The 23,870-nt window shown below is 45.1% G+C and overlaps 1 long non-coding RNA gene and 1 pseudogene across 3 annotated transcripts in view; both read left to right on the forward strand.

The window, feature by feature from the left end:
- Window positions 1-23,870, forward strand: part of LOC117796692 — a 123,567-nt gene that overhangs the window by 13,000 nt on the left and 86,697 nt on the right. For all 3 annotated transcript variants that reach the window (XR_004621321.1, XR_004621320.1, XR_004621319.1), the window contains exon 2: window positions 2,786-2,888. This is a non-coding gene — a long non-coding RNA (uncharacterized LOC117796692). The remainder of the gene's footprint in view (window positions 1-2,785; window positions 2,889-23,870) is intronic.
- On the forward strand, window positions 6,436-11,129 carry LOC100477157 (annotated as a pseudogene).

Below are 23,870 nucleotides of genomic sequence, written 5' to 3' on the forward strand. Positions count from 1 at the left end.
ACATCCCAGCCTTTTCTTGCTTTACTTTTCTCTGCAGCACTGACCACAGATCCCACACAATCTGTATCCTTATTACTTGTTTACGGTCCGCTTCCTCCTGCAGGAATGTAAGCAACTCGAGTGGAGGGATTTTTGTGTTTTTCTTTGCCTTATAGCAGTTTTGAATAACTGGGGACCGGTCTGTTTGTTGAATGAATAAATGAATGACTGCAATTACACACACACACACACACACACACGCACTTCTAGACAAGGCACAAACAGAAAGAGAAAATGGGAAGATTGCATTTTTCCATTGGCTTTGTTAACGAATTCCTTCTACCCTAGGGGATGAGACTCAGCCCCAGTGTTCATGGAGGCTTTTGCTCTGTTTACTCTTTTGCCTGTATTCTGAACTGTCTCCACTTTGGAAGTATGAGTGTACTACGTACATCACACTTGCTATTATTTCAGGCTCTTGGCCTGAACTCAAAGCCTCTACTCTTGTATTCCTAACTGCCCTCTTCCAGAGTTGCAGGACTGCTTGAAGGAGGACTTTGGAAACTCTTGGAAAGCTCAGCTATCCAGACAACTTTATACTTGTTTGTATAAACTGGTTTGATTGGCTCTGGAGTTTTCATTCTCTGGACATTTTAAGGTGAATGAGAGAATTTATATAATTTGGGATCAGAGAAGGATCTGTGTTTGGATAGAAAGAGATTGATATAATCTCTGGAGATGTTGTGTTCCAAGTCCACTTCTCTGAAACTGTGAGCACCTGAAAATAACTATTGAACAGCCTCATTAGCCTTCCTCTCAAGTCTTTACCAAACTTCTAGCAAAGCAACTGGTATCCAAACTATATTTGAAGCCATTCGGGAGGAGCTGCAAGGCCAACCTCCTCACTGGGAGGAGGGTTAACACCCAACCAGGGGAACCAGTGGAACGTACTGCCTTGGAAAAATGTTTTGAAAAAGAAAGGTCCAGAGTGAGGGCAGTACCCTTCTCGGAGATGGAGGAGTGAACACAGTGACCTCCAGGATGGAGGAGAGTGGGTGGGGCTGGCTGGGAAAGCAAGACAGCTTGCAATTTAGTGGGTGGGTTGTTGGATTTGACAGGAGTTCTTGGCGACTTGGGATGGAACTTTTGTTCTGGAGTTTGGAATGAGCTCAGAGACTGAGAGAAGCATGGGGAGGAGGAGGGAGGGAAGAGGGGGAGCTGGGGGCATTATGGAATTCATACAAGCTGGCTTCATGTTCCCTGGCCTCGCTCTGCATTTCTTTAAGTACCTCCCCTGCGCCAAGCACCTCCTCTGGGAGAGACTGTTTCCTAATTAAAATGAGATTCACAGACCCAGGGCCCTCATTAGGAAATGTCCTCAGGAAATGCTCTTGAAATAGACGATTGTGCATGTTCCAGTCTCCTGTTTCCACCTCTCTTTGGCCCTTTTTCTCCTTCCAAAAAATGAAAAAATTAAAAAAAATCCTACTTCTAGGAATCTCAAGATACAGGAGTCAATTCATAATCTATATATTCATATCCTCTGTCCTAAATGCTTCTTTTGGTTGCTTGGTACAATTATGAGGAGATCCTTGTCCTGGGTAGTGAGGGTTGGGGGTGGGAGTGTGGAATACAAAAGGAGGAGGTATATGGATCCTGGCCCTGCCCTCTGGAAGCTTTTAGACTGTAAAGGAATTTAAGTGACACACCCAGGACACCACCAGACAGAAAGGGGGAATTAGTTTCAGCTGAGCACCAGGACAGACTGTAAGTGCTGGCAGGGAGGGAAGGAAGGTAGGAGATGGGGGGTCAGTCAGGATGTCTTTGGAAAGGCTTCCTAGACGTGGAGGGGAGATTGTAGAATAGGGTTGAGAAGAGCTAGAGGGTCAAGACTGGACAGAAAGCAGTGAGGAAGGTGTCCTTGGCAGGGCGGGGAACTTACCCAGGTGAAAACCTGGTCCCAGGAAAGGTAAGTCAGGATGTGAGGAGCTGAGTTAGGAAGGGGGTGATGGGCCCGAGAGAAGGGGGAGAATTAGGATGGGGCTCTGACAGTGGGGTCAAAGAGCCTGGACTGAATAGAAACCATTGGAATAATTACAGATTATTACACGAAGAAAGGGCATTTCTGAACGTGGCGTTTGAGGGCGATGTTTCTCTGTATTGTTATAAGCTGGATTGCAGGTAGACTTTCTCAGGATTCCCAATCACGGGCTTGCTTTTTCCTCTGTAAGTTTGGTTGTTCATTTGTTTGTTCTGCCTGCTTCTGTTGGGGTCATAAAATATGATTACTTAATTCCCATGTGTTTTGTTCTTTGGGTTTCTTCTCTGGTATCTTCCCACTTTGTCTGTAGGCCCATTTTCACTCATGTTCAGTACAAGTGGGACGAACCCAAGGACCACCCTGCGAAACAGAGTTGAGGGAAACAGAAATTATCGAAAGCATCTCCCACCCTGCCGTTCAGTTTGGTCTTCCTCTGAGATTCTTGCCAGGGTCCATGGATGGACTGCAGGAGAGTAGATGACATTTTTTTTTTTTTTTTTTTGGAGGTGAGCGACCTCGGAGGAGTCTGTGATTCAACAAATGTGAAGACCTACTCTTGTGCTGTATTGGGAGGCGGGTGGCTGAAGATGGTTCCCCAGAGAGAGAACCGTGGTGGAAGCATCCTTAGTGGCAATTACAGGAGCCTCCAGAAATGGTTGAAGGGGCTGAAGAAGAAAGAGGAGTTGGGAAAAGGGACATGGGTTCAGAGGGAACCAGTGGGAGGGGTGCCCCATCTTCCCTCATTCTCCACTCTCTTTCTTGCAGGTATTCCTTCTTTGCACACTCCACATCCTGACGATTTCAGGATTCTGGGTCCCCTTCAGTTTAAATCTATGGAGCGTCTGCCAGTTATCAGGCTCTGTTCCAGGTACTCTCACGACATTATCTCCTGCAATTCCTTTGTTGAACCCTCAGGGCCCGGCGTGGGGTTGGTTCCCTCTCTCAGCCGTGGTGTGTTGGCATCATCGCTTCTTATCAGGCCCCTTTACAATGCATTTTCTTTTTTCCTTTCATTTTTATCTCTATTCTCATTTCCCCTCCTCACTGGAGGCACTTGCTTAGTGTATTTAACAAGCGCTCCTCCAATCCATGCTTTATATGTGTATCTATTTATATTTTTATTTTTAGAAAGATTTTATTTATTTGAGAGAGAGAGAGAGCAGGGGGGAGGGGCACAGGGAGAAGGAGAGAGAGTCTCAAGCAGGCTCTGTGCTGAGCATGGAGCCTGACGCAGGGCTCGATCCCAGAACCCTGAGATCATGATCTGAGCCGAAACCAGGAGTCAGACACTTACCTGACTGTGCCACCCAGGCGCCCCTATATGTGTAGTTAGTTACATTCATCCATTCAACAAATACAGAGTGGCAACTGTGTCAGGCGCAGTTGTAGGTATGGGGAGTACAACCAGGAGCAAAATAACAAAAAAGTTCTGCTTTTTTACATTCTGTTAGAGTGGAGCTTACATTCTGTTGGAGTGAGACAAATCATGAACAAATAAATAGGTAAAACAAATAGTACCTTAAATAGTGATAACTGCTATGGAAAAACAAAAAAGCAGGGCAGGGGGTTAAGGTCTGTTGTGGGTAATCAGGAGCAGACTGAAGTTTTATATGGGGTGATTAAGAAAGGCTTGCTGCAAAGGTACTGTTTCACCAAATGCAGTTAAGGGAGCAATCATGTGGCTATCTGGGGTGGAAGTGGTCCATTTGTAGGGGACGGCAAGGACAAAGGCCCTGAGGTATGTTAGGAGGCCAGAATGGTTAGAAAGCCAGTGGCTCGAGAACAATGAATGGGAAGACAGAGAAGCAGGAGGCTGAGAGGTACCTTGGTCAAGTGCAAATTCTGTAGGACTTGCAAGCCATCTAAATGCAGACTTTGGCTTCTACTCTGAATAACAAAGGGACACCAGTGGAAGGTTTTAAGCAGAGGGATGGCATGACATTTTCAGCAGACATATGTGTATCCTTGACAAACGTACAGCATTTTGGGGCTGCTCTTAAAATAAGTGGCATTGCGCCATACCCCTCACCCTGCTTTTGCTTTTCCTATGGAACATTGTTTCTGAGATCTACCCATGTTGCCATCTGTAAATCTACTTTATTATTTCCGACTACTGTGAGTTACTCCATTGTGCACATACAGCACATTATATTTATAAATTCCTCTAGTAACAGATGCTGGCATAGCTTCCAGCCTCTTGCGACCACAGTCTTGTGATGAAGGTGGGTCTCCTTATGGACTCAGGAGAGTTTCCTTGGGGTAGGTACCTAGGAGAGGGATTGTGGGGGGGGAGGGTTACTTTGTATCTTCTCATTGAATTCTCATATTGATTCAGTAAAGGAAGTAAAATAAGATTCCTTAAGGACAAGGAAACTGAGGTTTAGAGAGATTGAGCAAATTACCCAAGTTTATATAATGAAGGGAAAGAGTCAGGGCTCGAATCCAAAAATTTTGACATAATGTTCTGTGCTCTTACCACTTTGTACCCAGCACTGCCTCTTCTAGAAATAAGACGAGGCACCTGTAGAGAAAGATCGTATTATTATTATTATTATTTTTGAAGATTTTATTTATTTATTCCACAGAGATAGAGACAGCCAGCGAGAGAGGGAACACAAGCAGGGGGAGTGGGAGAGGAAGAAGCAGGCTCATAGCAGAGGAGCCTGATGTGGGGCTCGATCCCATAACGCCGGGATCATGCCCTGAGCCGAAGGCAGACACTTTTTTTTTTTTTTTTTTTTAAAAAGATTTTATTTATNTTTTTTTTAAAGATTTTATTTATTTATTTGACAGAGACAGCCAGCGAGAGAGGGAACACAAGCAGGGGGAGTGGGAGAGGAAGAAGCAGGCTCCTAGCAGAGGCCTGATGCGAGGCTCGATCCCAGAACGCTGGGATCACGCCCTGAGCTGAAGGCAGACGCTTAACCGCTGTGCCACCCAGGCGCCCCCGAAGGCAGACACTTAACCGCTGTGCCACCCAGGCGCCCCGAGAAAGATAGTATTATTATTATTATATCGGAGCCTTGTAGTTTTCTTTTTTGACTTCTATTTTTTTTTTTTAATTTTAAGTAGGCTCCCTGCCCAAAGTGGGGCTTGAACTCACAACCCCTAGATCAAGAGTTGGAGGCTGTATCCACTGAGCCAGCCAGGTGCCCGAAGCCTTGCATTTTTCAGTGCTTGGTCTAACTCAGTCGGCCTAGGACCCCAGAGTGTTTATCACCAGCATATATGAGGGTGTCTAATTAGAGGCCTTAGAATTTCAAGGCGAATTATATGGAATAAAACAGTTTTCATTTTCTCATGAGGGTTAGCTAACAGGTTTGAATTTTAGTGCATGATTTTGAGGCTGGACAATAATTTACAAAGATTAATTGCTTTTCAAAGTTTGGGGACTTTGGATCAGATGTTAACATTAAATATCAGGTAGATTATATTACGTGCATATGGTTTGCTAGATGCTGAGCTGAGTACTTCCCAAGCATTATTTCACTTACTCCTCACAACAACCCTATGAGGTATTTACTTTTACTCCCATTCGTGGAAACTAAAGCACTGAGAGGGGAACTAATTTGTCCAGAGGTTGAATTATGATTTAAATCTGAACAGCCTACCTGCACAGCCTTTACTCCCAACTACTCAACTGGGCTGCCTTCCAGAGAAGGAAGCTTTAGAACCTCTTCTCTTTGAAATGTAGGATGATTTCTTCTCAGTTGGGGTGGCTTAGAGCAGTCATGGGAAGCGAGGGGCTAGGTGGACAGGAATCTCCAGAGGGAGAGGATCTGAAGTTTGAAAATATTCCCCAGGTGTCTTCATTAGGCCTCCTTCTGTCCCCTGAGGTGAGCACCTCTGCCTTAGGGCATCCTGCTTAGATTATAGGTTCTGGACATGATGCCTTCGAAAAAGTAGGGATTCTCTAACTGGGCGTGGGTGGTTGGCTGCCTATAACCCAAGGTAGCCTGATATTTTTGAAACAAGTGTCCTCAAAGGCAAGCAATTCTTTATCACCTATGTGTGGCTTATACCTGCCATGAATGATCTGCGGTCAAGGTTTTATCACAGTTGGTTTTCCCTCCACACTTTTCATTTTGATTGCCTTCTACAAGGAAGGTAATACCATTTATATATTTACCTGAGTCAGGTCTATAAAGGTTGCTTAGTTACAAGGTATGTATCTCAAAGTCAAGTAGATAGGAATTCTGGATTACGTGCTCTTTCAGGTTTCTCTTCCCAGTTTGTACATTTGTTCAACAAATATCTATTGAGCACCTAACTCACAGGAGGAGGAGACGGGCAGCTGAACTGGAATTTTTTTTTTTTTTCAGGTTTTATTTATTTATTTGAGGGAGAGAGAGCAAGCAGGGTGGGGGTAGAGGCAGAGGGAGAGGATCTCAAGCAGATCCCCACTGAGATCAAGGCTGAGCCGAAATCAAGAGTCAGACACTTAACTGACTGAGCCACCCAGGTGCCCCTGGAATTTTGATACATTAGGATCAAGTGGCACATGCAGGAAGCCCAGCTGCTATGAGAGCACATAGGAAGGGCAGCATAAGGATCAGGGAACCTTCCTGGGGAAGCAACTTCTGAGCAGGGGGATTGAAAGATAAGGAGGGCTTAGCTAAGCGAAGGGGGCTGAGGGGCATTAGAGGCAAGGGACCAGAGTGAATGTAGAATTTTGTAGCTGGAGCAGGAACTGGGTAGGGGATGAGGCTAGAGGAATAAGCACGGGTCAGATTATGAAGGGAGGAAGGATTATAAAGGAAGGGCCGTGGGGAACCACTGAAGGGTTTGAAGTCTGAGGTAAGTGGGGAACACCTCAATCACATTTATAGTGTAGAAAGGTTCCATGAGTTAAGAATTGACCCTCCTTATCCATCTCGTGTGCTCATTAGTAAATCAGAACACTGGAACTGGTAGGTGGCAAATAAGGAGTCTAGGTGGATTTGTAAATGGGGTCCCAATAACCCAAGGGTTTCTTTTGATAATCTGTAGAGAAGACTTTTCAATTTTGACTTGATTTTTTTGTCTTGAAAAACCCCTGACAACATTTCCTAAAATTCTCTCCAAACCAAAGCTTGAGTAGGGAGGAGAGTGGGGATTGCATGACATTGTTCTCTCTGTTCTCCACTACTCATTTCCGGGGCATTGCTGTGAATTGCTCATCCAAAGCCTTGCTCCCCATGAGGAGGGGACCATTTGAATAGCAGCAGGGGAGTAGGGGAAGGAGGAACCACACGCCGGGTTCGTTCATTAAGAAAATATATTTGGCATATTCAGACAATGGTTTGAGCGAGTTAAAAATAACTTCTCGTGAAAAATTAATGGGGAGTTATAAGTGAGTGTTTTAATACAAGCTCACAGAGCAGGGCAGCTCCTCCAGGTGGCTGGTGGCTGACATCACAGATGGTGCAGGGCGTTTATGGAGCATGGTGTGGCCAGCGAGGAGAGTCGTCTGCAGAAGTGAGCTCACCTTTCTCCCGGAACCCAGAGAGGGAGGAGACAGAAGGAACTGTTTTGGTTGTGAACGACTGAGCTAGGTGACTTATTTCTTTTCTCCCTTCCCATCACACTCTCATAACTGTGGACATAAAAATTGTAGTGAATTTTGCCTGGTTGCTTCGGGTGAAGTTTATTGAATGTCAGGATTCATAAAATGGCCTTTCTGGCTCTTCTCCCTTCTTAGTCATGGGCCTGGTGTTGGCTGCTGCACCCATTTCTCGGGTGCTTCCTTACCCGACAGCCTATTCCTCCCCTTCTGGCACGTAGTTACGAAGGCCCTGACCCTTTCTCCCTCTTCCTCTCTTCACACAGCACCCCTGTGGGCCTAGGTGGGTCAGGTGAAAGGTTCGACTGTACTTCCTTGGCTCTCAGTACAGCTAAATGGTTGATGCAGAAGGAGGAGGAAGGGGGGCAAATTGCCGTCTGACCTTGGCTAGCTGATTTGGGGGCTAAGGGTTTTAAGACTGGGGGACCAATATTTGTATTTTAAACTCTGATGATATTTAAAAAATGGGTCTGTAATTGCAACGAGGCCCTCTAGGCCGTGAATTAATGTGTCATAACTCACGCCCAAGCACTGCGCAAACATCCCGCGTGTGAATTATTGCACAATAAATTCATGCCCTGTTGTGTCTTACAGCTTAATTAGTACATGAAGCTACATGAGTTAGACGAACCCAAATGGGATTATGTCATGTGGTGCGTAAAAAAGCAGACTGTTGGGAGGTATTTGGCACTTTTTCTGGGGGGAAAGGAGAGCTGATTTTTTTCTGTAATGTCCTTTGGTGTCTGTTTCTGTGATATTTGGGCTGCAACAGGTGACATGTGACTCCTGACCTATGGTTGGTTGGTTGAATATGGGTTCAGTAAATATTTATTGTTTACCGTGTCTTAGGCATCATGGAGGGAGAGCACACATAAAATGAAATACGAAGGAGCAGCTTTGAAGCCTGAGCATGAACTCTGCAGCCTCAACCCAACCCAGCCCCAACCCGGCTTAACTCAGCCTCACTGAACCCAATCGGAGACTCTGTGCCCCCTGGGCTTGCTACAGCGCTCTGATGCTAGAATCCTCTCTGATTTCAGCTAGAATGCTGTGCCAGGCACTTTGCAGATTTGGTAAAGAGCTGGTACGTAGACATACACTGGAGCAGTACGTGGCTAAGATTTCCCCTGCCAGAAGCCTGAGCACTCCGGTTATAGTGGCCCTGGGTGTTTGCAGCACAGTGGGTGCAGGTGTGTATGTCCTGGCTGGCGAGGTGGCCAGTGATAAAGCAGGACCATCCATTGTGATCTGGTTTTTGGTGGCCGCCCTGTCTTCTGTGTTGGCTGCTCTGTGCAGGGTTTAGTACTCGGCTTCCCCAATCTGCTTCTGTGTATCTCTCCTTGTGGGTGAGCTCTGGGCTTTCACCACTGGCTGGAACATTATCTTGTCCTCTGTTACTGGTACGGCCAGTATGGCCTGGGCCTGGAGCCTAGCTTTTGACAACCTGATTGGGAACCAGATCTCTTGGACATTGAGTGAGAGCATTTCACTGTATGTTCCCTGTGTCCTTGCAGAATATCCAGACTTCTTTGCTGTGGGCCTGGTGGTGGTACTCACCAGGTTGCTGGCTCTGAGGGCTAGTGAGTGTGTCTCGGTTACTACGGTGTTCATGGTGGTGAACGTTTTGGTTCTTGGTTTTGTCGTTATTTCTGGCTTCATTAAGGGGAAGCTGCACAGCTGGAAGCCCACAGAAGGGGACTATAGGATGACACATCTAGCCTCAGTGCCAAGTTGTGCAGCTTGGGCCCTCTGGGCTCTGGAGGATTTGTGCCCTTTGGCTTCGAGGCGATTCTCCGTGTTTAGAAACAGCTACCTGTTTCTAAGCATTTACTGGTTTTGACAGCATTATTACCGCTGCAGAAGCAGCCCAGAATCTAAAGCGTTCCATCCCCGTGGGCATTGCGATTTCAGTGTTCATCTGCTTTTTGGTGTATTTTGGTGTCTCTGCGGCCCTTATGCTCATGGTGCCTTATTACCAGCTTCGACCTGGGAGCTCCTTGCTTGAGGCATTTCTCCATATTGGCTGGGCCTCTGCCGGCTATGTTGTGGCTGTTGGAGCACTCTGTGTTCTTTCTAGTGGCATCTTTTTCTTTTTTAAATAATTTTTTATTTATTCATTTGAGACAGACATACAGAGAGAGATACAGAGAGACAGAGCACAGGAGCAGTGGGGAGAAGCAGGGGGAAAGGCAGAGGGAGAGCGAGAAGCAGACTGCCCGCTGAGCAGGGAGCCTGATGTGGGACTCGATCCCAGGACCCTGAGATTGTGACCTGAGCCGAAGGTGGACGCTCAACCCTCCGAGCCCCCCGGGTGCCCCTCTAGTGGCATCTCAGACTCTGTGTTCCTCATTCGCTGAAAGATCTCTGTGATGGCGGATGATGGACTCCTGGTTCGGTTTCCTTGCCAGGACGGCACATCAGAACAGGGATCCGCACTGTGGCCGCTGTGGCCTCGGGCATGATCACGGCTTTCGTGACATTCCTCTTTGGCCTCACTGAACTTGTGGACCTCATGTCGATGGGGACCCTGCTTACTTACTCCCTGGTGGCTACTGGTGTTCTCGTTGTCGAAATGAAGGATGAAGAAAATGTAGCAGGGGTGCAGCGGGAGAAGGGAACTGCGGTGGAGAAGCTGACCCTGTGGGGACTCTTGTCCAGGCAGCCCTGCGTGCACGCCCCCCCCCGCCGGCACTCTCCGGCCGGGTTGTCTATATTTGCTCCCCGCTGCTTGCTCTGCTGCCATCTCTCCTCTGCCCGGCGCTGGCTCCGTGGCCGCTTTGGCTTTCTGGAGATCTAGTGCGGGTCACAGTGGTTGTGCTGGTGCTGGTGCTCATTGCTGGGGTCACTGGGGTCATCTGGAGACAGCCGCAGAGCTCCACTCCCCTTCCCTTTAAGTTCCCTGCTCTGCCTCTCCTCCCACTCCTGAGCATCTCTGTGAATGTTTACCTTATGACGCAGATGGCAGCTGGCTCCTGGGCCCGATTCGGTGTCTGGATGCTGACTGGGTTGGCTCTCCACTCTGGCTGTGGGATGCAGCATGCGTGGAGGATTAAGCCCACTTTAGGGCGCAAACTGAGGACCTTGAACTCAGCAGTGCCAATACATGTTCGATCTGACATCGTCACACCTGAATGCCGTCTGGTCTCCCTGCGCTGTGGGGGAGAGTAGCTTGAGCACACAGAAAGCTAGGCCTCCCATGGAATGTTGATGGGGAAACAGTAACAGAGCTCTGTGTTTATTGTGGAGTTAGGGATGTGTCTTTGCTCTTTCTCATCTTTTTTTTTTTTTAACTTTTCTACTTTTCAATTGTGTCTCCTTACTGGCTTTAAAAATTATTATTAAAAGAAAACAGAAAAAAGTGTTTTTGTTTTCTTTGGGTAATACCCACCAGTGGAATTACTGGATCATATGGTAATTCTATTTTTAATTTTTGAGGAACCTCCATACTGGCTCCACAGTGGCCACGCCAACAGCCACCAACTTTGCATGATGGTTCCTTTTTCTCCTCATCCTCCCCAATACTTGTTATTTCTTGTCTTTTTTTAAATTTTAGCCATTCTGACAGGTGTAAAGCGGTATCTCGTTGTAGTTTTAAATTGCATTTCCCTGATGCTGAACGATGCTGAGCATCTTTTCATGTGTCTGTTTGCCATCTGTATGTCTTCTTTGGAAAAATGTCTTTCGGGTCCTCCTCTGCCCATTTTTAAATTGGATTGTTTGTTTTTTGGTGTTGAGTTGTGTAAATTCCTTATGTATTTTGGATTTTAACTCCTTAGATATATCCTTTGCAAATATCTTCTATTCAGAAGGTTGCCTTTTTGTTCTGTCGATGGTTTCCTTTGCTATGCAAAAGCTTTTCACTTTCACTAACTTGAAAAGATATACGCACCCCTATGTTATTGCAGCAGTATTGACAATAGCCAGGATATGGAAGCAAACCAGGTGTCCATCAATAGATGAACGGAGAAGGAAGATGTGGTGTATATACACAATGAAACATTATTCGGCCACAAAAAAGAATGAAATCTTGCCACTTGTAACAACATGATGGACTTAGAGGATATAACGCTAAGTGACATAAGTCAGTCAGAGAAAGACAAATACCATATGATTTCTACTCATATGTGGAATTTAAGAAATAGAACAAATGAATAAATCAAAAAAGGAGACAAACGAACAAACAAAAAATGCCCTAGAGTCTTAAATACAAGGAACAAACTGACGGTTTCCAAAGATGAGGTGGGAGGGGGAAGGGTGAAATAGATAAAGGGGATTAAGAGTGCACTTATCTTGATGAGCACTGAGTACTGTATAGAATTGTCGAATCATTACACTGTACGTCTGAAACAAATATAACACTGTATGTTAATTATACTTCACTAAAAAAATAACCTAGAAACGGACAAAAAAAAAAAGCTGAAAAATGGTCCCTGCTCTTAAGGAACTTATATTTTGTTTTTTTGTTAGAAGCTTCTATTCTTTTTCTTTTTTTTTTTAAGATTTTATTTATTTATTTGACAGAGAGAGACAGCCAGCGAGAGAGGGAACACAAGCAGGGGGAGCGGGAGAGGAAGAAACAGGCTCCCAGCGGAGGAGCCTAATGTAGGGCTCGATCCCAGAACGCCGGGATCACGCCCTGAGCTGAAGGCAGACGCTTAACGACTGAGCCACCCAGGAGCCCCCTATTCTATTTGTTTTTTTTTTAAGATTTTATTTTTAAGTAATCTTTACATCCAACGTGGGCTTGACTCACAAGATCAAAAGTCGTGCTGTACCAACTGAGTGTCAGGTGACCCCATAAGCTTATCTTCCACCACAGTGGGTAGAGCATAGCTGCCACACAAGGTAGAAAGTGTTGTCATAAGAAATATACAAATAAAGTGTCTTGGGAATTCAGAGTCGAGGATGATCATTTGTGGCGGCACAGTGGTGAGGGCTGAGTGGTGAAATCAGAGAAGACTTTGCAGAGGAACAACATTTGAGTTGGCTCTCTTCAAGGACCGATAGGATTTTGCCAGAAGTGGGCGGCAGGGAGAGGGTGTAGGCAGAGAGAACAACCCTAGGAAAAGGACAGGAGGACGAGGCGGTGTTCAGAGCACACTGAGGCTTGGCTGTGTGAGGGGCAACAGAGCGCGCACAGGTGAATGGGAGCCAGAGCTTCCCTCTGGGCACAGAGCACGTTGGCTTTGAACCCACCACCCATGCTGAAAACCCCTGGGGTTGGTTCTTTACTTGGTGATATCTGTGTTCCCGGACTTTCAAGTTCCTCTACTATTGTCAGCTTCGGTCCACCTGCTCAGAAAGTGCAGAGCTTAGAGCCAGGTGTCCTGGATTTTAGTTTTGTTTCCACCACCAACTAGCAATGTGACCTTGAGCAAGCCGTTCAGTTCCTTCAGTGCTCTCCTTATTTATCTGTAATGTGAGAGGTCAGAACTGGTCATTTCTCAAGTTCTGTTTAGTTAAAAAAATTAAGAGTTTCCTGTTTGTTTGTCGTCCTGTTATTCTCCCAAATAGGTCTCTCTACTGCACGAAATCGGAACCTGCATCCTGTCCACTTTTTACTATAACCCATTGTTGGAGCTGCAGAGGGACAATAAATAACACCCCATTTTCCCCTCCTCTGTTTGGAACCAACTGATAATCTAGATATACAGACAGATGGTTAAACTGTCCGCTTTAGAGCTGCAGCCTAATCGGCTTGTGAAGACCGCATCGCTCAATTAGAAAGACTTACTCCTCACAAGTAGTGCTGAGCAGCCCCTGCCTCTTACCACAGGGGAGAGCCTGCTTTTATTAGGTTTTCTCATGTATGAGCAGGGTGAATGCCTGTGTCCTGTGGGCAGGTTGGTTCTGGATAAAAATAGGAAACCAACAAAAAACTGGAAGAGGCTGAGCTGGGCATGCTCAGTGCTGTCTCTTCAACTCACTAATCAAAGTCACAGTGAGATGGGTGGGGTGGAGAGAAGCCAGGAACTGTACTCTACTCAGTGGTGCTCAAACTTCAGGGGTGTCACCTCACCTGGAGGACATGTGAAAACAGCTTTCTGGTCCCCGCTCCAGCATGTGGAATTCGGCTGGTCTGGGTGGGGCCCGGGAATTCTAACAAGTTCCTGGGTGATGCTGATGCTGTCCAGGGACCACACTTTGAAAACCAAAGCTCCAGCTAAAGCCCTTCCACATGTAAAGATGAAGGGAGGGAAACAAAGGTGCCCTTTGAACACTTACCTTCATTTAATGAAACATTCAGGTGAAAATACTGTTGTCAATCCTTTCCCAGTCGGGAAATCATAGTGAATCATTTCACAGTGTGTGTATATATCAAGTCACCACTACGTACACTTTAAATATCTTATAATTTATATGTCAATTATAGTTCCTCACTAAAGCTGAAATAAAAAAATATAATACTACAGTTATCTTTATTTATTTTGTTCCCTAGATTGTGGATCATAGTAAGGAGTGTATCTTGTTCACTCCCCCAGAGCATTCACTGGGGGCCAGGCACAAAATGAGCATTTAATAAATTCATGTTAAATTGAATTGAGCCTTACACATGTCTTTGGTTCTCCTTCCTTTCAGGCTAGTACTGTGCTACTCCTCTCGAACTATCTTCTAGGAAAGTCTCCTTGACAAACGGCATTAATGTCCATCCAGAAACTATACCTAGAACTGTATCTAGATCTGTACCCAGCATCTAGAACTGTACCCAGGCATTTCTAATTTTGCCTTTGTTTGGGTATGCCTGAATTCTGGTGACTGTCCTGTCTGTTCCATCACAGTGGAATCTTGCTCACGGCAAGGGGGAGGTTCTCTCCTTCCTCTAGACCCAGCAATAAGAACAGTGTTTTTCATTCAAAGAGCAGCAGGGAAAATACAGCCCTGGGGCAGGAGAATGCCTGAAACGACCTCCTCTGGTCCCTCTCCATCTATTCCCATGGGATTTGGGGGAGGGGCAGGAAGTTGCAAAATTGATAGAAGGCCCAACCCATTCTACCTGACTCCACAGAATCCCTGAAGTCTAGACTGGCTCCAGCGTGGGCGCAACAGGTATCTTTCTTGAAGCAGAGTTCTATGCTTTGGCATAGAAGGGCCAGTGTCTTTCTATTGTACTGATGTATGGGGCTTGCCCTGGGCGGGAGGGATAGGAAGCTACTTTCTTATTTGCAGAATTTCTCATATTCGTAATTGGGAGGAGGTGACTCCAGGGAATCCTGCTAGAGACAGGATTACCCGTATGCTTACCAACTCCTTTAGATGCTGTTTTGAGAAATTGGTACAAAAACCTTGTGAAAGCATCTAAGATTCTTGGGAGAGAGAGAGAATTTACACCCCAAATGTGGAAATAAACAGACTGAAATAGGAGGATTTAGGAACTAGATAGGGATGGAGGCATCATTCCTTTGGAAGGGAAGGTCTGAGTAGAAACTGAGAGAGAGGTATTGGTCAAGAGACACTTCCTGGAGGAGGATGCCTATGGAGCAATTTGGGAAATAAAAGAGGGATAGGTGAGTTGGAAAAGAAGAGAGACAGTAATTCTAGGCTCCATGGACCTTAAAGAGTCTGAAAGAATGAGGCTGTTGTGAGGGATGTGTTTTTTTCACATTTGAAGGGACTTTATGAGCCAGGTTTGTACTGTGTATTGTGCCATAGAGCGAGATTTCTGGAATCATATCTCATCAGGAAGGGATGAGATATGATTCTCATTGCCATCTGGAGGATAGACAGACAGAAGGATGCGGATAGACAGACTCTTCCTGGGAGACAGTTGTAGAAACTGCTACAGTCATCTAGAGCCTGGCTTTTCAAAGTATGGTGCGTGGGCCACCAGCATGAGTGTTACCCAAGAGCTTGTTAAAAATGCAGAATCTTAGGGCCCAACCCAGACCCACTGAATCAGAATCTGCATTTTCAATGAGCTCCCAGGTGATTTGTTTGCTGTTTCAGGGAGGGGCCTACACTGGGGAAATTGAATTTGGGGAAGAGGGAGAAGTGTGGGCCCTGGCTCCCCTCCTGTCTCCAGGCCTCCCACACCAGTCACTATGCCAGGGTTTGGCATTCTGCCCACTTTGGGAAAATGCCTGCCATGCCCACGCTGGAATCTGCCTTGTCCTCAGGGGCTGCCCTGGGGCAAGCATTGCGTGGGTTGGGACTGCTGCCAATTTTGTTTCCCTACTTCAGATGATGGACTGAGAGGGACTGGGGAGGTCATATTAGTCATGCCCCACCTCAGGGTTGTACTGTCCCTTAATCAAATGAGTGATAATTTGGTGATACTAATTGAGGAGGCTATGGGGGTTGGAGGGATTGAAATAGGAGTCTTTAAAAATGTTTTTTTAAAAAATATTTTATTTATTTATTTGACAGAGACACAGCCAGTGAGAGAGGGAACACAAGCAGGGGGAGTGGGAGAGGAAGAAGCAGGCTCCCAGCAGGGCAGGGAGCCTGACACAGGGCTCGATCCCAGGACCCTGGGATCACACCCTGGGCCAAAGGCAGCCTCTTAATGACTGAGCCACCCAGGTACCCCCGGAATAGGAGTCTTAATTGTTGTGGAAATTAGGATATTTTTGTATTTTCATCTCTCAAAGATATTTTCATCTTTCAAAAGCTTTAAGGAGAGACCAGATGACTAGATAAGGGGTTATACCCTGGTAGGGACCAAATTAATGCTTTTTAAGGGATCTTTTGATGACTTTTAATGGGTTATTAACAAAATACATGAGACCTGTAATTCCAGAGACCTGGGGAAATGGGCAATTCAACAATTTTACCATGTGAACATTTGATAATTTTCTTAAGCTTTTGAGGGTTTGTGTACCTCACCCCCAATCAGAATGAATGATGAAGAGAGGCCAGTATTGAAGGAGAACAGATTGAGATTGAACATAAGGAAGAATTTTCTGAGATTAGAGGGTGACCGGGGAAGATGGGAGGGTGCAGGCTCTCTGGCCATGCGCCTGGCTGTCTTACTTGGGTTTGGCATGCCTCAGATGGTCTCCTGCCCAGAATCAGGGAAATGCACAAAATGAACTCTCAAAATCTTTTTTATCCCAAGAATTCTCCAGTCAACTCCTTAAATAAGAGGCTGGGGTGTATGGGTGGTGTATGTCAGGCGGTGAGGCATGGGGATGATGAGTGACAGAAAGAAAAAACAATCTTATTACAGCAGTGAAATCTGCTAAAAATTTTAAGACAGGCCTTGGATATAGGAGAATAAGTTGCATTTTAGGGCTCAAATAAGAGTTTTAGGTTACCATGTCCTTCCACTCCATGTATTTATCTTGTCTCATTGATGAGATTGTAAAAACTCCTAAGAGAAAAGAACATCTCTTTTATGTATTACTTCTTTCTGTCTCCAATGTCCCCTAAATGATCATAACAATAGTTCCATTTGTTGAGTCCTATGCCTTACACTTTGTTCTAAACACTTTTCGTCATCACCTATTTAATGCAGAAATTCTATGAAGTGAGTATTGTTATCCTCATTTTACAAAAGTTGAGTCTAAGGCTCAGAGAGGTGAAGTAATTTGCGCAAAGTGAGTAGTGAAACTAAGATTTGTACCAAGTTTGAGCAAAGCCTGCGCTGCTCGCCCCTGAGTTATAGTCTGCATGGAGTAGTGGCTCAGTAAGGGAGAGATGACCACTGAAACTTGATGGCATAGAGGTAACTGAAAGACAGTGGATAATTCCAAATAGTGAATAATGAAAAAACAATTTCTGTTTGTTTTATGGAATGTAGTCAGAGACACACTTAGTGACACATGCAAGCTTACACTCAGACATTCTCTCATTCACCTTCACTGTGCCGCACCCTGTAGTCAGGAGCTTGGGAAGGGGGAGAGGCTGGGTATATTATATTCATAAAGCAACTCATTGAAAGTCATACGTGTGTGCATACTATATGGACAGAAGTGTTTGAATTCGAGTGGAAATATGCACCGAGGTGTGGGGTACCTTTATCTCGGTAGGTCTACAAACATCAACATATTTGGGTATGGCATGCATGCGTGTGTGTGTGTGTGTGTGTGTGTGTGTGTGTGTGTGTGTGTATACACACAAATCTTGAAGGAGTTAAACCAGCTATAAGGAACTGGCTGCCTTCCACCCCTGGCCCTGGTTGATGTGTTTGTACCAAACCCTGATATTTATTTTTCATCACCTCTCAAGGGAACCTCAATGAGTTTTCTTTCTGCGAAGTTTATGGCTAAGATGCTGGGCTGCTTTGGGGCCCCTATAAATCTGCTATAATCAGAGGAGGTTTGCAGAGAAAGAGAAACAGCAGCTGCAAGGCAATCCCCTCCTGTCTTTTGCTTTCTAGCCTAATACACAGCCGCCCTTGTATGTACACCACCCACTGAACCACCTCCCCTCTCCTAGAACCCCCTGATGGAAGGTACTAAGAGGAGTCATTTTATTTACTTCTTTGCTTTCAAAGGGGCCTCTATATCTGAGCCATCTCAGAAAGAGGAGAATTAAAAATCCTCCTAATTAAGGAATCTAGAGTTGAGATTGTGAGAAACTAGTCATTTGTGAAACTAATTTCATAGAAAGCAATGAGCTTTGACAGAAGCAGGGATGGTAAGAGGAGTTGAATGTGTCTGTTTACTTCTGTAGAAAACCTGCAGCAGAGCTCCTGGAAGCAGGAGGTGGGACGACCTGCACTTGGTCTGAAGGCAAACAGCCCAGGAACTCCCCTCCTCCACTTGCCAAGCTGGTAGTTGGGAGATTTTTTTATGAGGGATTTTTATGACAAACTTCACTTTACATTTGACATTTAACAGCAGCTCTTGTCCAGAGAAGAAGGAAATATAGATATTTATTGACATATAGTGTCAGAAGATCGAGAAAAATTGACTATGGAGATAGAAGGAGGAGGGCTTTCTCCCTTTCTCCAGGTATGCAAATTACCTCACTTAATTTGTGTAGCAAATGCTTTTCTGTGCTTTGTGCTCTTCTCAGTAATGAGATTAAGAAATCATTTTGTTAATAAAGAACTCAGTGGGGCGAGAGAGGAGATGGGAGACATATAGATGGAGGCATCATGGTACCTTGTCCCACTTGAACTGTGTACCCCTTAAATAAGGCAGATGAAAGAGAAGAGGGGATAAATGGAACCTGAGCCAGGGCCCAGGTGCTGGCTCCTGTCTTCCCTAGTCAAAGCCTCCAGCTTCTGCAGTTTTATCTTGAATTTCACTGGTCCTTGCATTTCACTCTCTAATGATGAACAAAATTCAGTATCAAATAATGCCCGAAGTCAAGAATCCTTCCCAGTAGCTTATCTTTTCCTTGGAATTCCATCCTCCCAATCTCTGACTACTGAAATCCTACGCAGTCATCACGGTCCAGTTTAAATGTTACCTCCTGCCCAAGCCTTCCTGGATAATCCGTAGCAGAAGCAATTTATTTCCTTGGACCTTCTCTACTCCTTTGTATCAGTCTTACCACAGCTGTCTTTCTGCACATTATTTTCAGTTGTGGCTACCCTGTGTTTTCCTTTTCTCCCTCATTCAACTCTATGCTCCTGGAGTGGGGAGACTGTGCCCTGTATATTTTTATATAATCTCCACAGGGCTTAACATAGAGCTAAAGAGTTGTTAAATAACTTTCATGCCCGGTATACAGTTGTAGGGGAAGAGACCGTGGGTAGAGATAGAGAAGTAGGGACATTACGAGTATTGATTAATAATATTGTTGATAAAGGTCTGGACATGATACTTTCAGGTATAGATCATATTATTAGGAAATTTTTATCCCACCAGTGGATTTATTCCCATATAGTTTATTTATTTATAATTTGTTCTTTCCTTCTTCAAATCTAGAGCTTTTCCTAGTGGGAAATAGATAATAAGCAAGAAAACAAGTGTTCAAATAATTGATAAACACCTGAAGGAAATGAACAGGATATTGTGATAAAGAATAACAGGTAATTTTCTTTAGCTAGGGAGGTTAGGAAAGGCCTTTATGGTCACTGTAATACATTTACCCTATTTTTATTATGAGTTAATTCAATTTTTAACCTGAAGAGCAATAATAATAAAATCAATAACAGGATGAGAATAGCAGCCTTCCCACCAGGGGGCGTTTTTGTCAACCCAACCTTAGGTTTGGTTCCTTCTTTGGTCCAACTTCCCAACCTCCCAACTGCCTTGGGAAGAGGGGAAGTCAAGGCCCTCCCCTTGCCTCAGGATGGACCCTGCCCCCTCTCCTCTAGCCTTGGAGTCGGCAAGCAAAACAGGTGTTAATAGCTTTGATCTTGTTAGAGACTTGGAGACAGATCAAGGTAGAGGCCTCTGAAATAATGCCCCAGGATGTGAGAAGCTGGGGAAGAGATGGAGACAGAAGTACGCAAAGAGAGAGGCAAATTGCTGTCACAGAGACTCCCTTTTACCTCCCACCTCAGTCTCAGTGGGTTCTGGGCTCTGTACTTCTTGGGGAAGCTGGTCAGGGCTTTTGGCTTTTTTGGGGGGCAGGAGATATCCCCTGAATGACTTTTGAGACCCGTTCTGGTCATTCCTGGATCCATGCTTCAAGGTTGAGGACAGCCAAGGCTGTGAGGAGTATGCAGTCTGCCAATCTCCCGGCAGCCTCAATTAGTTCTTTCATTACGGGGGTCTTCCTTTTTCTACTTTCCTGCTCCCCTCCTCCTGACACAAGTTGGTAACATGAGTTTTTGCTTCTTGTAGAGGAGTGGTCACATTAAGAAAGGCTTGGGAGTGGGTAAGGAGAATCTGAGACTGGTACTGGTACTGGAGCTCTTATACCCACGAATCCTTTCCTGAGCCCCGTTCCTGTTAGAATAACACATTTGGTTACTAGTTCAAGAGTAATGGTTCCCCTTCTCACAAAGGCCCTGACCTCCTTGGTCATGCAGAGGGACACCTCAGACTGTTGAGAGGTCTTACTTAGGTGACCATAAGTTCCTCTGATTGCAGTTGTAGCCCTCACCTCTCTTCATCCTTGGCCCACCCCTTTGGGACCAGCGTCTGTGCAAGTGGTGTCCTGCACGCAAGTAAACGCTGTATTTCTGCTTCCGGAGGAACCCTTCCTCTCTGCTCCATAGTCCAGGATTGTGCCTAGAGGACTCACATTGCTTTGTTTTGAAGAAATACTTGTTGGAGAAGGAAGAACTATACCCTGTTTGAATTGCTCAGGGCATACGCAAGACATACTTCTCATGATCGGAGATGGGCAGGCACTTTGGAATCGTGGTACCTACAGAGCCCTTGAAGTCGAACAAGCAAGTTCTGGTCCGAGCTGGGCCACTTGCTGTGCCTAAAGCAGGAGGTACATCTTCCAGCATCTGCACTAGGGCTGGCACCTGAGATGAGCTCAAGTGGGTTTTAGATCTGGCAAGTGACTTCATGCTATGGGTGCAGGAAAGTAAGAAAGGCTAGAATGAACACTGCTTGGAAGAGGAAAAGGAAAAGCGAGGCCTGAACAGATACGGAGGGAGGGGAATTGTGAGGCCGACTCCTGAACCCGGGGAGTACAGATTTATATCCAGGGCAGAGTTCATAATCTGTAAGCTGTCCTAATATTCTAGTTCGTAGCTGAAGGTCCTTTCTGGAGTCTCTCCCTCAGTGGGCAGCAGCATTATTGGCTCCCTTTTGAGGCAGACAGGATGGAGCATGTAGCTCAGGGCAGGCCAGGGCAGATTCTGGTGCCCGAGCTGACGTTAACGCGGGTGAGTACGGGCAGATTTTCCCAAGGAGCTTTGTTCAAAAGATAGAGGATGAGAGGATGGCAGATAGAGGAAGGAAGAGGGTCCAGTTATCCTCTCTGGATCACTGCATTAGGGGATGGGAGAGAAGGAGAGGTTTCAGTCATAATCACAGTCTCTATTAATGACCTTACTTTCGTACTTTATTTATATTTATATTTTATTTTCTATATTCTTTTATTATGCTATGTTAGTTACCATACAGTACTTCATTCGTTTTTGATGTAATGTTGCATGCTTCGTTGTATTGCAATGAGCACTGGGTGTTTCAACCATAATCCAAGTGATTGAAATGGAAACTAGATTGCTAATAACTTCCCTGGTCCTCTATTCCACATCACGTGAGTTTACCTTGTCAAATTTCCCTTCAGCAGATGCTCCGGCCATCCATCACTTTCGGGGGGAACGGCTTTAAGTCCCAAGTCCCTTCCAGAAAAGACCCTGCAAAACCAAAGCAGCGTGTATATTAGGGATTTCTCCCTTAGGCCTAAACTCATGTTGTTTTCCTATAGAACAGCTGTCTGCTTCCCTCTGCATTCCTCTCCCTTCCTCCTCTTTTCCCTCCTCACCAGACCTCTTTCTTTGTACAACCCCCTAGTGGAGTTGGGGATAATATGCTATACATTTCATTTACTCTACTCTTGCTTCTTCACTCTTTTGATTCTCCCCCTGCAACCTCTCCTAACCTCCCTCCCATCCTTTTAACTCCTCTCCACCCACTGCCTGGTCAGTTCTTCCTGCCTTCTTTCTCTCTCTTTTCCACTTTTCCCCTCAACCTTCTTCATCTGTGATTCCAACTATGAAGAGATGGGAAGATATGTTTTAAGGACTGCATCTTTGAGGGAGTGGGCTTTGGGCACAGCAAGAGGCATGGTGGTCAGACATCAAGAAGAACCTGATAGACACTGACTTGTGTGGCCTAAGGGGCAGCGGCCTCCTGACCCATCTTCCCGAATAGATGGGACCGAGGTGCAAGTGACAGAGACTTAAATAAATTTGGTTAGATTAAAGGGTCAAGGCAGAGGGAAACTTTGGTCCTATAAAACATATTTCTTTATCCATTCTTTCTTCTCAATTTCTTGATTCAGTGGACTTATAATGTAATTGGGGATCCTTAGAAAGATAGGGCCAAGGTTATGGCCTCAATTGCAGCTTTATCCCAGCTTCAGCGGAGGTTGCCTTCTTGGGTCCATATTGTTCCTTAGATATAGCCTCAGCCTTCTGGCTTCACTTTGTTGATAATTAGCTCATGTTTGGAAGTTGGGTGGCCACATAAACTTGGTTTTTTTTGGTGAGTGTTTCCATGTTTTGATTTGTCCATTTGCCTAATTTTGAGTAGGCCAGAATCATCATACTAGTGATGATGACAATAATGACAGCAGCTATTTATTGAGCATTTATGTTAAGACCCTGCACATATCATTGTACAATATATACAAATATTGAATAAATATATACAAATATTTAAAAAATTCCACCTCCTGTAATTCTATAAGAATTCCATGAAATAGGGGATATTATTTTCATTTTATAGATGAGAAATGGAAGCTTAGAGAGGTGGAATTTTTTGCTCAAGAAATTATGCCTATGACTTGAGAGCCTTGCTTTTACCTACGATGGTGCTATACTGTATGACTGCATTTTGGAAATCTTTAGATAAAAGACTGCTTATCCTTAGTGTTACTGATTGGCCTGAAAACAGCATCAGCAAAATTTAAGATGTATTGACTCTTGGGAGTAGAAAATTGGTAGATTCTGAAGGAGACCACAGAATACATTTTTCTTAGTAATGACGGGAGAATGGCCTAGAAACCCTTTTGACCAAAGACAGGGATGATTTTGGCCATTCTGGCCATTCTGAGAACAATATCTGGCCTATGATAGGATGTGGGTCCAGTGAAGAGAATGCCCTTAGTCAATTTGCAAATGGGGGTACTGGTGAGAGCCCAGGGTAATGCCCAAGCCCCTCTGAACTACCCCAGAGAGACGGTGACTCCAGGGCTAACGGGGTTATTGGTGGGAGAATGGTTATCTGCCTTCTGGATTACTTGTGGCAGAGTTTGAATTCTAGACTGGTTTTGCAGAGTGACACTCTCCCTGCCCACTCCCTTCAGTTTTTTCTGCTATGCACTCCCTCTACTATCCCCGAAGGGATGTGAACGTCTAATATTATTTGAGTTGGATGGAATGAATATGGTAAAGTTGTTATGAAATGTTATGTAGTACCGTCTGGTATCTCTGCCTCCACTGAGGGGACAGTCGTGGATAATCCCAATCTGCAGATCACTCCAATTTTAAATAATCGAAGTATGGATATGATCTGACATTGGAACAGGATTCATCTTCTGTTCTTGGAGTTCACAGAATTTCAGATCAAATAATGGAGCTTCCCTGAGGGGGTTCAAACCCTCTTAGGGGGCTAGACACACTCTGGCTTTCCACCTGGCCCCCTTGTCCACCCTCTGAACTCAGACAGGATCTTTATTTTTGTCAATTAAATTAAAACATTTCAGTGATTTGTTTTTAAGTGTGTCACCTGAAGGACAGGTGGGTGCCCATGATGACCAGCCCAGGTCTGGGAATGTGAG

Source organism: Ailuropoda melanoleuca, chromosome 16 (assembly GCF_002007445.2).
Source record: "Ailuropoda melanoleuca isolate Jingjing chromosome 16, ASM200744v2, whole genome shotgun sequence".
NCBI lineage: Eukaryota > Metazoa > Chordata > Mammalia > Carnivora > Ursidae > Ailuropoda > Ailuropoda melanoleuca.